The following is a 14,554-nucleotide window of genomic DNA, read 5'->3' on the forward strand; positions in this document are numbered from 1 at the left end:
CCCAAGGGAAAAGGTCGAAACATTGTCTTCGTTTTCGGACTAGTAGGCCGAGTTTCTGTTTGTATCCATTATTGTCGCGAAATATATTATTTTTCCCGCGCTAACAATCGGCCGCTCGCGCGAAAAAAAAATTTCTGGCGAAGCGATTTGCTGACGCTGTCAGCGTGCACTATCGGGATTTTGAGCACGCTTACAAATATTGAATTTGATTGCGCGGTTCTGCTAGCTATGTTCTAACACCATTTAAGGAAATCCTCTAAAATAAAAAAAAAAAAAACCTTCAGAAGCGTATCCGTTGTAAGACCGCTCGAAGACAACAGCTTATAAACCGCTTAGGTAAGGTTGAATGCAAGGGCTTCAACAGTGACGATGAACGCCTGAAGATAAGCGCTATAAAAGCGCTGATGAACGCTCGAAGACAATCACTGGCAAACAGCTGATAAATAGCCTAAGGAAGAAGACAACCGACCTATAACGCCGATGATGAAAGCTCAACGTAATTTGCCACAAAAATGCTCAAAGTCGCTTGAAAGCAAGCACTAAAACACTGCCCAGGACCGCATAAAGACAACCGTCACAAAAAAAAAAAATTCAGTAGCTCTAAATGGAAGCAGTCATCGGAAACCTTGGGAAGGAATGTTATCTCAGAAGAGCTCAAAGAAAAGATCAAACAAAGTGCATCTCTCAAGCACGAGATCAATTCCATCTACGACGAGATTCGCCGAGGCTGCAGCTTGTTCCGTTATGCCTCCATTTTACGCAGAATGGTCAACCTTAGAAACAAACACTATCAGGAGGTCATGAGCACTCACACAAAGAAGATCGCAAGGCTACTCTACAAAGAAACGGATGTTGATGAGCATATACAGAACATATCGTCCTACGATCTCTCTTTCTTCCAGAAACCGGTCTTGTGTCAAGGCTTGAAATTTGCCTTTCCCCAACGAGTGTCATCGATTGAAGTGAAAGCGAGCTTTGAGATGGCTTACTGGAGCCTTGAAGCTCAACTCGGAAACGATGATTTGGAAGAGTTGGCGGCTGCAACCCTACGATCCATAACACTGAACTACATCCAGCGCAAAGTACAGAAACCTTCCAAGACACTTCTGCTTGCCATCGATCAATTAAAACGACGCGACGACATCGTCATCACGAAACCAGATAAAGGTTCTGGAGTGGTCGTAATAGACAAGTACGAATATCTACGACTGTTATCTGAAGCATCCATCAATGATTCAAGCAAATTTCGGGCTGTTCCTCTTGAAAGGTCCTCGGGTAAAGGCAGACCACCAACATATTATCACCTTCTTCTACAGAAAGAGAAAGAATTAGAGTCTATCGTTCGTAGAATTCTACCCAAGCCTGTTACAGATACGGTCCGCCCTACAGGCTCCAGATTAGCGCATTTCTATATATGGTTTACCAAAGACACACAAGGATCGGTTGGCAATGCGCCCCATATTATCAGCAACGCAAACATACAATTACGCTTTGGCAAAATGGCTCGACACTAAACTCAGTATTTCATATTGTAACTCAGGAAAAATCTTAAAACAAAAGCTCTACACGAGGAGCTCGGCCGTTAGTGTCAGAGACTTCGCATTGTGCCATTAGTTTCAGCGGTATTGTAGAGGTTGTATCCAATTGTTCATCATTGGTCTTATAGTGGGTATGTTCCAGCTTTTATTACTGTAACATCCATTTTGAAATCACTGGTGGTCCCTGTAATCTGATTGGCTCTAATTGGTGCGATTTATTCACAAATCGCACCATTTTTTGCTCAGAATCGCATCACTTTACGCTTTACTGAGTTTTTTTTGACACATTTCTGTTTTGCATACAAAATAAGATGTTAAAGCATTTCCAGTTCCGCTTTTTATTTGAAAACCGGCTCAGGACTTGGTCAATTCAAATATTTTATTGATGCAGTACTGAGCCAGTTTTCAGCCCAAATTGCACTCTACTCAGTTCAATTACCATTTTTTATTAGCGGTGTTGCTGCTCAGTGGAAACAAACGTTCATCAGCGCTGCTACAACGGTTGCGTTCAAGGTTTATCAGCTGTATTCAAAAAGATGTCTTAAAGCGTTCCTCACAGACATGCCATCTCACAAATTTCTCTCAAACTTTCACAGTTCAGGAGGGTCACTAAGTTGTCAAAAAGTCCCGAGTAGTTCAGGCTCCTGGCTTATCCCTGGCGTATCAGAGTCCCCCCCCCCCTCGCCCAATCAAATCCCTGAGGTAAAATGCTAAATTTAGCTTTTGTAGTCGTCCTGAGTGCACCCGTCTATCGCGTCCAATTCTGGAAGAAACAAAATTTTCGGAATTTTTACACATAGCAGTCATATGATAAAATTCATTTTGACTGAGTTTGGGCGGGCCAGACGGGAAATATTTGACACTCGGTCATGGCGCGAGGATGTCGCGCGTGACCTCAAGCCAAAATTTTTCCGTGTGGCCTTACCACTCGGTTAATAGGTACAAATTTTTATGTGTTGGAACTAATTGAGAACCGTATTTTGGAACTCCCAGCTAAAAGAAACGCTTTCCCTTGCCCGGTAAGCGTACACTGTGAGCTAATGTGCGCGACATTGTACGCTTTCCAAACTCTCAGCCGACCAGACTTAAAAGCCATTGACCATAAATATCGAGAAACCGCCGACAGGTACAAAATTCGTAGAGCCTTTTTCGAAAATTATCAAAAGGTTCTATCGCGCTTTGTTTTCTTCGATAAATCGACAACTTCAAAATACGCCTACATGGCTGTTACCCTCCCCTCGCCCGTTAAATACTGAAAAATTATGCAACTTCAGCGACCTTGTACGCCCCCAACGCGATGAAATACCGTTTTCAAACTTTGTGTGATCGCAGATGGTCCTTTCTTTCGCAGAGGTAATATAAAGATCAACTTCCGTCGATGGCCTATAAAGGGATCTGTCATATATATTTACAGATCAAATTCTACATCACCTTAAAGCTTTATCCCGGTAGTCGAATTCCTCTGATTCTCTATCTTGGCCCCAAAGCGTCCAGGTTGAAAAGAATTCGGGCTATTATGATAAAAACTCAGATCTTAAGAAAGATTCGGTAGGGAAATAGGATAACTGGATTTTAAAGCAACAAGCGTAGAGGATGGATGTCACGGCAAGCCAAGTTTGTGTACATTTATCAGAGGTGAACGAAGCTTTTCGTCTAAGAAAAGATAAACATGTGCGACTTCAGCGATCTCCGAGCCAGCAAAGATTATTGCCACACTTATAAGTCACATGAAGCGATTCACAAAAGGGGGAAACGACTTAAACAATGCCACAAAGACTTAACTGAAAAGTACGGAGGGAGGGGTGGGTGGGGAGGGGCGAAAGGTTGCTAGAAACTCAAGACTCTTTCTAAAATATAAAGAAACACTGTATAGCTGGCATATCAGCCTTGAAAACTTTTCCATTGAGCCTCAGAGCTTAACAAAAACGTACAATGTGGGCAAGGGCACGTTTCTTTTACTAGGACAACTTTAGAAATATAGTTCTGCACAACATACAATGTTGCCCATTGGAGATATTTACAATTGCAAAAACCCTATTTTCTATTTTTTTTTCGAATAGTTGGTTACCCAGTACATTTAAGTGCTCCAAGAAGTGGAAGAAATGATATCCTGATATATCAAATTATTCCAACTTTATTCCTGATATTATTCCTGATATGATATATTCCTGATTATTCCTGACATTATTCCTGATATGATATTATTCCTGATATATCAAATTATTCCAACTTTAAGAGATCGTTTTCTAAAGGTTAAAAAAACCATTAGACAAAATGCGATTAAAATCCATCGCATTTTGTTACTGTGAGAGCGATTCGTTGAATGTGCATTTTTAGAGCTAAATTTAGGGATTTGATGTGGGAACTCTAATAATTCAGGGTAAGCCAAGAGTTCGAGCTAAATCTGTGAAAAATTGAAAGAAATCTGTGACATGGCATGTGTCACGCTCACCCGTTCATCTCGTGGACAGACTCTTAAACCGTTTGTTGTGAGATGAATTGAAAGTTGTTGTTTTGAGACTTTTCTAGTTAAGCGGTATACAAACGTTCATCAGCACTGTTACAACGGTTGCGTTCAAGGTTTATCAGCTCAAGAAGATGTCGTAAAGCGTTCATCAGACGTGTACCACCCCACCGATTTCTCTGTCAAACTTTCACAGTTTAGGAGGGTCACTAAGTCATTCAAGAATCCAGAGTAGTTCAGGCTCCTGGCTTATTCCTGGGGTATTAGAGTCCCCCCATCAAATCCTTGAGGTAAAATGCTAAATCTAGCTTTTGTAGTTGTCCTGAGTGCACCCGTCTATCGTGTCCAATTTTGGTTGAGACAAGATCTTTGGAATTTTGAACACATAGCGGTCATATGATAAAATGCTTACTGACTGAGTTTGGGCGGGACAGACGGGAAAATAGTTGGCACTTGATTATGGCGCGAGGATGTCGCACGTGACCTCAAGCCAAAATTTTGCCGTCAGGCCCTAATATACCACTCTGTTAAGAAAGACAAATATTTTCCATTAAAACTCGTTGAGAACCATATTTTGGAAGCTGTCCCAGTGAAAAAAAAAAAACAAAACAAAAACAAAACATATGCCCTTGTTCGGCAAGCGAACGATGTGAGCTAATGTGCGCCACAATGTACGCTTTCCAAGCTCTCAACCCAGCACTCTTAAGAGCCACTGACCATAAGTATGTAGAATACGCCGACAGCTAGCTGTTAGTTCATTTTATTTTTCCTAAAGGACCCTTTTAATGAACCTTTTTCAAAAATTATCAAAAGGTTCTATCGCGCTTCGCTTTCTCCTATAAATCGACAAGTTCAAAATACGCCTACATGGGTGTTGCTCCTCACCATCTCCGTAAAATAATGAAAAATTATGCAACTTCGTACGTCCCAACACAATGAAATACTGCTTTTAAATTTTGTGCGATAGCAGATGGTCCTTTTTTTCTTAACGAAAATAAAAATATCTTCAAATTTGTAATGTTTAAGTTTGGATAGTGACCCGTTGAAAATATGGTACTTTCGTCTTTTTCGCAGAGGTATTATAAAGGTCAACTTCGATGGCCTATAAAGGCTTAACAAAAGCGTACAATGTGGGCAAGGGCAAGTTTCTTTTGCAAGGACAACTTCAGAAATATGGTTCTGCACAACATACAATGTTCCCCACTAGAGATATTTGCAATTACTAAAACCTATTTTCTATTTATTGGAATAGTTGGTTACCCAGTACTGTGATTTAACTGCTCCAAATTGGCAGTAATGATATTCTGATATAACAAATAATTCCAACTTTAAGGGATCGTTTTCTTAAGGTTCAAAAAAACTATTAGACAAAGTAAGGTTAAAATCCATCGCATCTTGTTAGTGTGAGAAATATGATTTGTTGAAAAATGCATTTTTCGAGGTTGATTTATGGATTTGATGTGGGAACTCTAATAACTCAGGGATAAGCCGAGAGTTTGAACTAAATATGACGTCTTCAATGAATTAGTGACCCTCATAAACTGTGAAAGATTGAAAGAAATCTCTGAGATGGCATGTGCCACGCCTGCCCAGTCCTCTCATGTACAGACTCTTAAGCTGTTCATCAGCGGTATCATAGCAATTGCAATACAGCCATCCAAAAGTTCCCCATAATGAGCGAAAAGAACTTCCAGGGATTAGCATTTAAAGACATCCTCTACAAAACAGCTCACTGGCGCATTCCTGTAACACCACTAGCAGGTGACAACTAATAAACCACTCAAGAACAGTTGAAGCGCTGCATCACCGCTGGTGAACCCTTGGAGACTTCCACCACACTTGAACACGTATCGTGAATCCTGTAAGACAACCAAAATGCTGATCAACGCTTGAATTACAACCATAAAAACGATACTAAAAAGCGGTTGAGTATATCCGTTTCAACACCGCTGATTTATGCTTCAATATAATTGTCACAACATTTCTCATTACCGTTTTAAGAAATCGGTTAAAAAAAAAAAAAAAAAAAAAAAACCCAGAAGTGCAGCCGCTGTAAGACCGCTCGAAACTAATAAACCGCTCAGGTACGGTTGAATGCAAACGCTTCAACAGCGATGATGAATGCCTGGAGACAAACGCTATAGAAGCGCTGATGAAATCTCAAAGTAAGTTACCTCAAAACGCCCCAAATCGCTTGAGAGCAACCACTAAAAGACTGCCAAGACCACATTAGGACAACCGCTACTGAAAAACCTGCAGGGCAACCGCTATTCTTACTGCATATGCTAATATTTACGTTACTGTTCATCTGTTCGACCTTTACCAACTTCAAATGACTTCCTTAGCTCCTTAAGTGATTGCGTTTCGACTTACTCCTGGTCACTTCGCGTTTCATTAAACGGTTGGAGTATATGACCAGCGAGGCTGGAACGATTTTAACGAAAGATGATCTAAAAATTTGTCCTCTCTTTCTTTCAAGTTGTGATTTCGTCAAATTTTCGTCAAAAAATGCATCTGATTAAATTATTCGCCCTCTTAAAAAATTGTGCCACCGCTCAGAAAACCAGGCGACTTTAAATGTTAGCCAATTGATTAAGGGATTTTGTTTTGCATCAGTATCTCCAGGGTAGAGAAAAGACAAACTAATTTAATATTCATTAATGTGAATTTGAGGTAAAAGGAAACGTTCATAGTATCTTGAAAAAGTATGGTATGCTTTCATAATATAGGAAAACATTAGTTTAGGCAGCAGAGTTCACGCTTCGCTCTGGTGCCATATTGATTGCAGGGACCTGTTCAACAAACAAAATCTTCCCAGTTCAAAAGAAAACAAGACGGTTAAAAACTATTGATGGGGTAAATGTAAAGGGAAGATAGCATGTAAATTTATGGCAATCGCAAGAGACGATTAATCCTTATTAACCATTTCAAGTCGTAAACACCTTCAGATATTTAAATAATGAACCATACGGGGGTCAAAGAATAGCCCTAAAGTTTATTTAACAAGCTGTTTACCACTTCTGTCAATTGGATAATTCCAGCCAATTCATCGAAATCCATGCCTCGCGGTTTTCAAATTGTTACTGCTACTTGCATGTGCAGATTTTATCAACCTCAGAAAAGACAGAATAAACAGTACAATTTGGCTTCAGGTTCATCGAAAATTAGTAAAGCCAAGTTAAATCTCAGTGGTGGAGATAAAGATACTTTCGATGACGTCAAAAATAACAGCGCATAATTCATGTCGTATCAAGATTTTGTAAATTATCTACTTTGTTATGCATTATGAAGATGTCATAGCAAAGTTTCTTTTTATCCGAATTATAATTCATATAAATTACGACAGACTAACTCACATTATTCTTTAACATAACGTTTTTTAAAAGAATCTGGGTAACTAATCTACCGTCGCCGCTTCGAATGCCTTAAATCTTACAAATATATGTGAACCAATCAGTGCGCAGAGGCGAGCTATGGTTTCTTTCAATTACTCTGTTTGGAAGAGTTTTTTCAGATTGCCGTGTTCAAACAACTGAAATTGATAGTACATGTCTGCGCTGGAGCTTTCTGTTGATGTTTTATAATAGAAAAACTGACCGAATCAGCTGTTGTAATTTGATAATTTTAAAACGAAACAAGAAACCATATCTTATCCGTGTCAGCCACTGTTCCATCTATTGCGTAACTCTAGTTCCTTCATCAGCAGATTTGAAAGAAAGGGTTTGTTTTGAGCTCTTCCCTCTCTTTTATCTCGGTTTGGCTTTTTGAACAGACAAATATCAAAAAAATTTCTTCTTTAAGCGATGTTCATGTGTTAGGTGTCAAAATTTATCCTGCTTTGGCCCTTCAAAACTCCCATACCCCGCCTGTTCTGCGAAAGTACGGCTTGATTGTAAACAACACAAAATCTTCTTTATAGTTAGCTGCTTTGTTTAGTTAAGCTGTGGTAACGTCGCACTGGATTAAATGGCATGTAAGTTTGGGAGGACACTCCGGACGCTTGGTAGCCAGTGCCGGGATCAACACAAATATAAGCAACAGAATTCATTCAAACCAGTGAATTTGACATTATTTGAAGAAAAAATGTGAATGATCCTTTTGACCTTGTACGATTGTGTTTCGGAGTTCTGCTCCTCCTCTGGTGGATGGCATTCATACATGTGCAAGGCACCCTTTGACCCAGAGAAGACTGGGACGGTTTGTGAGGATTATGTGAGGGATAAAACCTGACAATAATAACAATAATATTATAATGATAATCATGATAAATTGATGACGCGCAAAATTACATGAAATTTTCAAATCTGCGTAACAATTTAGAGTTGAAATACTAGTACAATCAACCACAACTGTGAAGAGAAGGGAATTTGAATACGAAGTCACCACAAAGACTGCAATATAATTAAAAGAAAAATTTGTTCTACGATAAAACGCTTGGATAAAAACACCTGTTTGAATAAGGTGAGATTTCGGTGGTATTTGCACTCTCTATATTAGTGGAATTCTGGGACAGAACAGTATTAAATTGTTCACCTAGGGTAGCTTTAGACGTAAGACAGGTATTACTAAGAAGGACTTCTGTGTTTCATCTTTCGGTAGAGGGGGGCCGAAAGATTATAATCTAAAGAGTCGTGAAAGTGTTTGGAGCTGTTTTAAACTCGACTCTGTTTCTTATCGGTAGCCGATGTAATTTAAAAATAAGTGAGGTTTTGTGGCACAATTTTTGTTCTCTGAAGATCAGTTTAGACCAAGCATTCTTTATCCGCTGCAATTTAGTTATAACGCAAACTGGTGATAAATACAGAAGACTACTGCAGTAGCCTATCCAGCATATTCACAGATTGTAGTGAACGAACCAGTGAGGGCCTCAGTTGACTGTTGTGAGAGATATTTTTTGAATGTGGTGATTACAATGTTGTAGACCTCAATGAAAAGCTGCTTATATTTGCGATGTCTGTTGGCATAGACAGTCTGGAATTAAGTTTAATTTCTAGCGCTAGCACAGGTTTGATGTTCGAGTCACCAACATGAATACTGACAGTTCTACACTGTTCCCAGTCGTTGTGGTGTCCCAATAATGAGGATTTCGGTCTCGCCTTCGTTCAGTTTGAACTTATCGTTCATTTATCTAACTTCCCAGTTATTGTGGTGTTCCAATAATGATTGTTTCGGTCTCGCCTTAGTTCAGTCTGAGCTTATCGTTCAGTTATCCAACTTACCTGTTGTTGTGGTGTCCCAATAATGAGGATTTCGGTCTTGCCTTCGTTCAGTTTGAGTTTGTCGTTCAATATGGATGGAAGAATGAAAAACCAGTAAATATATACCAAACATTAGACAGAGACAACATCCACCAGCGGTCATCTATGTATGAGTGACCCTAACTGCCTAGTAAGATCCCTTACAGCCTCTTGCTTCACAAAGCGTAAATAAGGGTTAACAGTAGCTAAACATTTTTTCCATCATATTGTACATGTTAACATTATTTTTTAACATCAGGAGAAATCCACTGCACATTATCTTGCGCAGTTGTGTAAGAGTTCATAAGGTGTAAGAGGTGTGACTAGAGAGATTAACGGACAGCTCACTAATGATGATTTTTTACTTAAAGGTTATAAATACCCGAGTTTTATCAAGCTTATGCAATGAAGCTCATCAAACACAATTCGATATTTTTTTTTAAGAGATAACCAAATGGTGAGGGACTATTAAGATTATTTAAGTAAACTGTTGCATTACATGAATTTGTCTCAGGAGCAGTAACTTAAACATTGAAAAAAATCTTAATGTTGTGAGGAAAAATTCAAATTACACAAATGTTTACGGTGTCACAATCATTACTGCCTGTGAGACACTTTAAATCAGTGAACCAAAATTAAGCTATTTTCAAACAGAGTGCTTTGTTGTTAGCCTTAGATTTTGACAAAAAGTACCTCAGGGGTGGGGGTTAAAAGGAAAGCACCACCTTTACCAGTTCGCTCCCAGATAGTGAAAAAACTCGTTTGTAAAGCTGTTGAAGTTTTTGGGCTAGCGCGAAGTTCGAAAGCAGGGCGAGATAACTTGTTCTTAGCAAAATATTGCCGCTTAACAAAACACAAAATTTCGTCAAACTCTCTAGGTTAAGAGTTCGGTAAAGTAGCGGCTTTGCATTACTCATGCATTAGTCGTGCGCATTTAACACGACTATTAACTTGCGTGTGAAAATTTCATGTTCGTCGCAAAAATATCAATAGATTCGACATGAAAAAAATTCATTCTGTGTAGGAAAATGATTCAAAATATTTGGGGTAAGACTTGTTTTTCGTTAGGGGTGAAATCGTTTTACGTTAGGGGGAGAGCTCGCAAAGGTGGTAGGGGGCGAATTTGCAATGTGGCTGTGAATAATACATGGCCACTTTCCTGCATCTTATTTAGTTTGATGCACGTGCAGAATGTCTCGAGGCCCTCAAACTAGCAAAAAAGTTCAAGTTATTTCAGACAGATAGCTATTTGCGTTTTCCTTGTTGTCATCATTTGGGACGTCGCTTGGGAGGCAGGAACTAATCCTTAACCGCCTGAAATTTCGTCGCTACACTAAACTACAGGCCGAAAAGTTGTAGAACACTTTGGAGCGCACAGAAGTATGTCAGGGGGCTATCCCGAAATAGCAGTTTTTTAAATACAACGAGCATGCTTCGTAAATTTTTTTAAAAGCGCACAAGAAGTCGAATCGAAGATAACCTTTTATGCTATTTTTGGAGCATTTCAGAATATCAACATAGTTTAGAAGCAGAATATTGCCTGAAACCTGGCTCATTGCAACCGCAGAGGAAACATAGGTAAAGGAAGGCGTTTGGGAAGCGAAGTTTATCGTTACCCGTGAGGGAACAGTATCTTATTAATCTCACAATCTAAAGTAGAACATGCTAACTGAAATACATAGATCAAGTCTATAAACAGTCATTAAACTTCTTCTCTTCATGATGAACTAGTGGATCGTAACTTACATAATTATACTAAAAAAGTTGGCTTTATATGATGGTGTCCCCAGACGGTGGTACGTGTTTCGTTTAGCAAACTGGTGTTGCCTTTTAATGACAGATTTATTTGATTACAAAAAAATAATTCCGCTCATTGTTTTAAGTGTTAGCTTATAATATTTTAAACCAGTTTTTCTGTAGAATTGAAAAGAGAGAGAAGTCGTTTTTACAGTCTGTTCAAAACACCGCTTACCTGAATCGGCTAACCTGTAAAGACAGTCCCGTTTTAATGACCCACCACAGAAGTAAGTTTCCCATCACCTTTTCTGAATTTTGCTACGAGATTAAGACTTGATTTACATTAGTCTGACTTCGAATTATAAAATGTATTTCTTTAGATCGAAAGATTATTGAAGCTTGGATAGATATTATACGGTTTGTGGTGGTCGTCTGAGCTGACCATTTCCGAGTAAGCTAGGAAACAGTGTGTAAATGCATTCAATATCGACACAACTTTAATCCCCCTATCTCAAGTAGAATATGCCAACTGAAATACGCAGATCAAGTTTATTACTATTAATCATAAACAGTCTTAAGAAAACTACTTTTCTTCACGATGAACTCAACTAGTGCTTGGTAATTTGCATTACTAAAAAAGTTGGGTTTTGTTGATAATGCTCCCAGACAGTGGTGTGCAACTGCACTCGTTATCGACACAACTTTAAAGACCTCCACTACAACATGCCTGGTGAATCCTGTAAGACAACCACAGTGCTGATGAACGCTGGAATTTTAACCATAAAAACGATACTGAAGAACGGGTTATGTTTTAATACAACGTTACAACACCGTTTTAGGAAATCCTCTAAAAGAAAAAGAAAAACCTTCAGAAGTGTATCCCCTGTAAGACCGCTCGAAGACAACAGCTTATAAACCGCTCAGGTACGGTTGAATGCAAGGGCTTCAACAGTGATGATGAGGGCCTAAAGATAAGCGCTATAAAAGCGCTGATAAACGCTCGAAGACTATCACTGGCAAACAGTTGATAAATAGTCTAAAAAGACAACCGGCCTATAACGCCGACGATGACAGCCTAACGTCATTTGCCACAAAACGCTCAAAATCGCTTGAAAGCAACCACTAAAACACTGCCCAGGACCGCATGAAGGCAACCACTACTTAAGAAATAATAATAAAAAAAAAAATGACAACAACAACCAACAACAACAACAACAAAAAAAACAGTACTTTAGACGTTTAAATAATGGACCATGCAGGGGTCAAAGGATAGCGCTTAAAGTTTATGTTACTATATCAATAAGTTAGTTCTTTAAATTTGATAATTCCAGCTTATTAAACGAAATCCGTGCCCCATGGTTTTAAAATTATTACTTCTACTCAGATGCGCAGATGTTATCAATCTCAGAAAAGACTCAATAAACTGCGGTGCTGTTGGGACTCAGGATCATTGGAAATTAATATACAATATATATCAGGAGTTTGTGAATTGTTCACTTTGTCATGCATTATGCGGATGTTATAGTCGTGGAGTTCCGCTTTATCTGAATTACAATTTATAGTAATCACTACGGATTAACATTATTCTTTAACATGATATTTTTTTAAAAGGAGCCGTTGTGCGGAGTATTTGCCGTCGCTTCGAACACCTGAATTTTCTCAAAAATACGTGAACCAATCAACACGGTGTAACAACGTTTCTTTCAAACTCTTGGTGAACGTTTTTGTTGATTGCCGCGAGCGAATGATTTAAATCGTCAGAGTACGTTTGTACTAAACCTTTCTGTCAAGGTTTCACAATAAAAAAAAAAAAAAAAAAAATGACTGAATCATCTGTTTTGATACAAAGCAAGAAACCATCTTTTCCACAATGTCAGTCACTGTTCCATCGGTCACCCAAGTGTAGTTCCTTTATCAGCATAATTAAACTGTATATTTTAAGTATTTCCCTGTGTTTTAGTGGCTTGTCTTATTTATTTTAACAGATAAACTATCGGCATTTAAGAACCCCCCTCCCCTGCTCGGCGAACGGTCTGGAATCGCCTTTTTATACTGCTTTCCAATCGAATTTCAAAGGCAGGCTATTTAAACAGAATTTAGCCGTCGTTTAGCAAAGCTGCGTTCTAAGCCATCTTCATGTTGGCCAAAGTTTTTATTTGATCATTAATATTTGTGAACAATGTCAAGAGTGTCGAAAGCAAATCGTGGAAGGATATTAAGCCTCTTATAGATAATCTCCGAGGCTCGATAATCAATCACTCACTGATTTGAATTTTAGGGACATGAAAAAGCCGGGTTCTCTGAGCTTAAGGCGGTTACAGGGACTTTCGAGAGATAGGAATATGTACTCTTCCTACAAAGCATCAGTTTCCACAACATCTCTAAGAATGCGTTTTTTTGTCGACTTGTTGACTATAGGGACCTGTGCAACAACAAGTTACAGTATCTACCACTAAGAGTATTTGCGGGCATTTACGTTTCCGAAGATGCAGAGATAACGCTGTGAGTTCTTTTTTCATTTATTTAAAATAGAAGCTATATATCACATCTTGATATATCTTCTCAGATGAGAAACCCATGCAGGGGAGTTAACAAAGGTTCATTCTTGAATAGTTGACAGTTAAGATCAAATTTGTCCTGGTAGCTCAAATGATAATTTAGTGAATATATGATGTGTGTGTTTTCATTGAGAGTTCAGAAGGAAATTAAAACAGCTTGGAATTTAAGAGGAAATGTGGCCAAACACCGAACATTTTCAAAATATGGTGGCAACAGCCGAAAAATCGATTCGGCTCATATTCTCAAGTTAGATAGGCCTTATGGTGAAACAAAGCACTGCATACTTCGTTTGGCTCAATATCGATTTATTTTCGAGAAAATCGACAAAAGTTGAATTTCGTCCAAATGCCGCTTTTGAAGCTCTAAATTTCAGACGAATCTCGGAGCGTCGCGCCACGATTTGAAAACACTCGGACCGATAAAAACTACCAAATCTTGAAAAACAACATCAAACATATTTTGAGAGTAATTTGAGCAATTCTTGATCATTTATTTACACAACGTAATTGGATTTATCCGACCCTCTTCTAACAAGATTAAAATTGGGTCAAAAGTAACCTATTATCTAAATATGTGCTATACAAAACAATCGACTGAAAATCTGGCTTTTGGAAGGCGAAGTGTGGTTCTTATCGATCTCCAAAGGATTTTTTGGGGAGATGATTCAGTGCGATTTAATCAAATTTTAAAGTTGGATAAAATGAGCTGATTTGACGATGCCGTCAGTTTCTCGAAAATGTACACATTCACTCGCAAACTCGATTGTTTCGCATTTTACATCCAATCTACAGCTTATTTAATATAATATCATCTTACCGTCCTTATTTCAGTACCACAAAAGGGGATTACAGTCCTGAAATTGTTGCATTGCTCTCATAATAGCGTTATAACTTGGCAGGATAGTCAACACCTCCTGATAATGATTGTTGGCAAAGCGGATCTCAGGGTTTCTCTCTTTCCATTTCGTTGAAAAGGAGGCTGTAATTACTTCACGTAAGAGATCTTTGTTTAAATATAAG

The sequence above is a fragment of the Stylophora pistillata genome, chromosome 1, assembly GCF_964205215.1.
Source record: "Stylophora pistillata chromosome 1, jaStyPist1.2, whole genome shotgun sequence".
In the NCBI taxonomy this organism is placed as follows: domain Eukaryota; kingdom Metazoa; phylum Cnidaria; class Anthozoa; order Scleractinia; family Pocilloporidae; genus Stylophora; species Stylophora pistillata.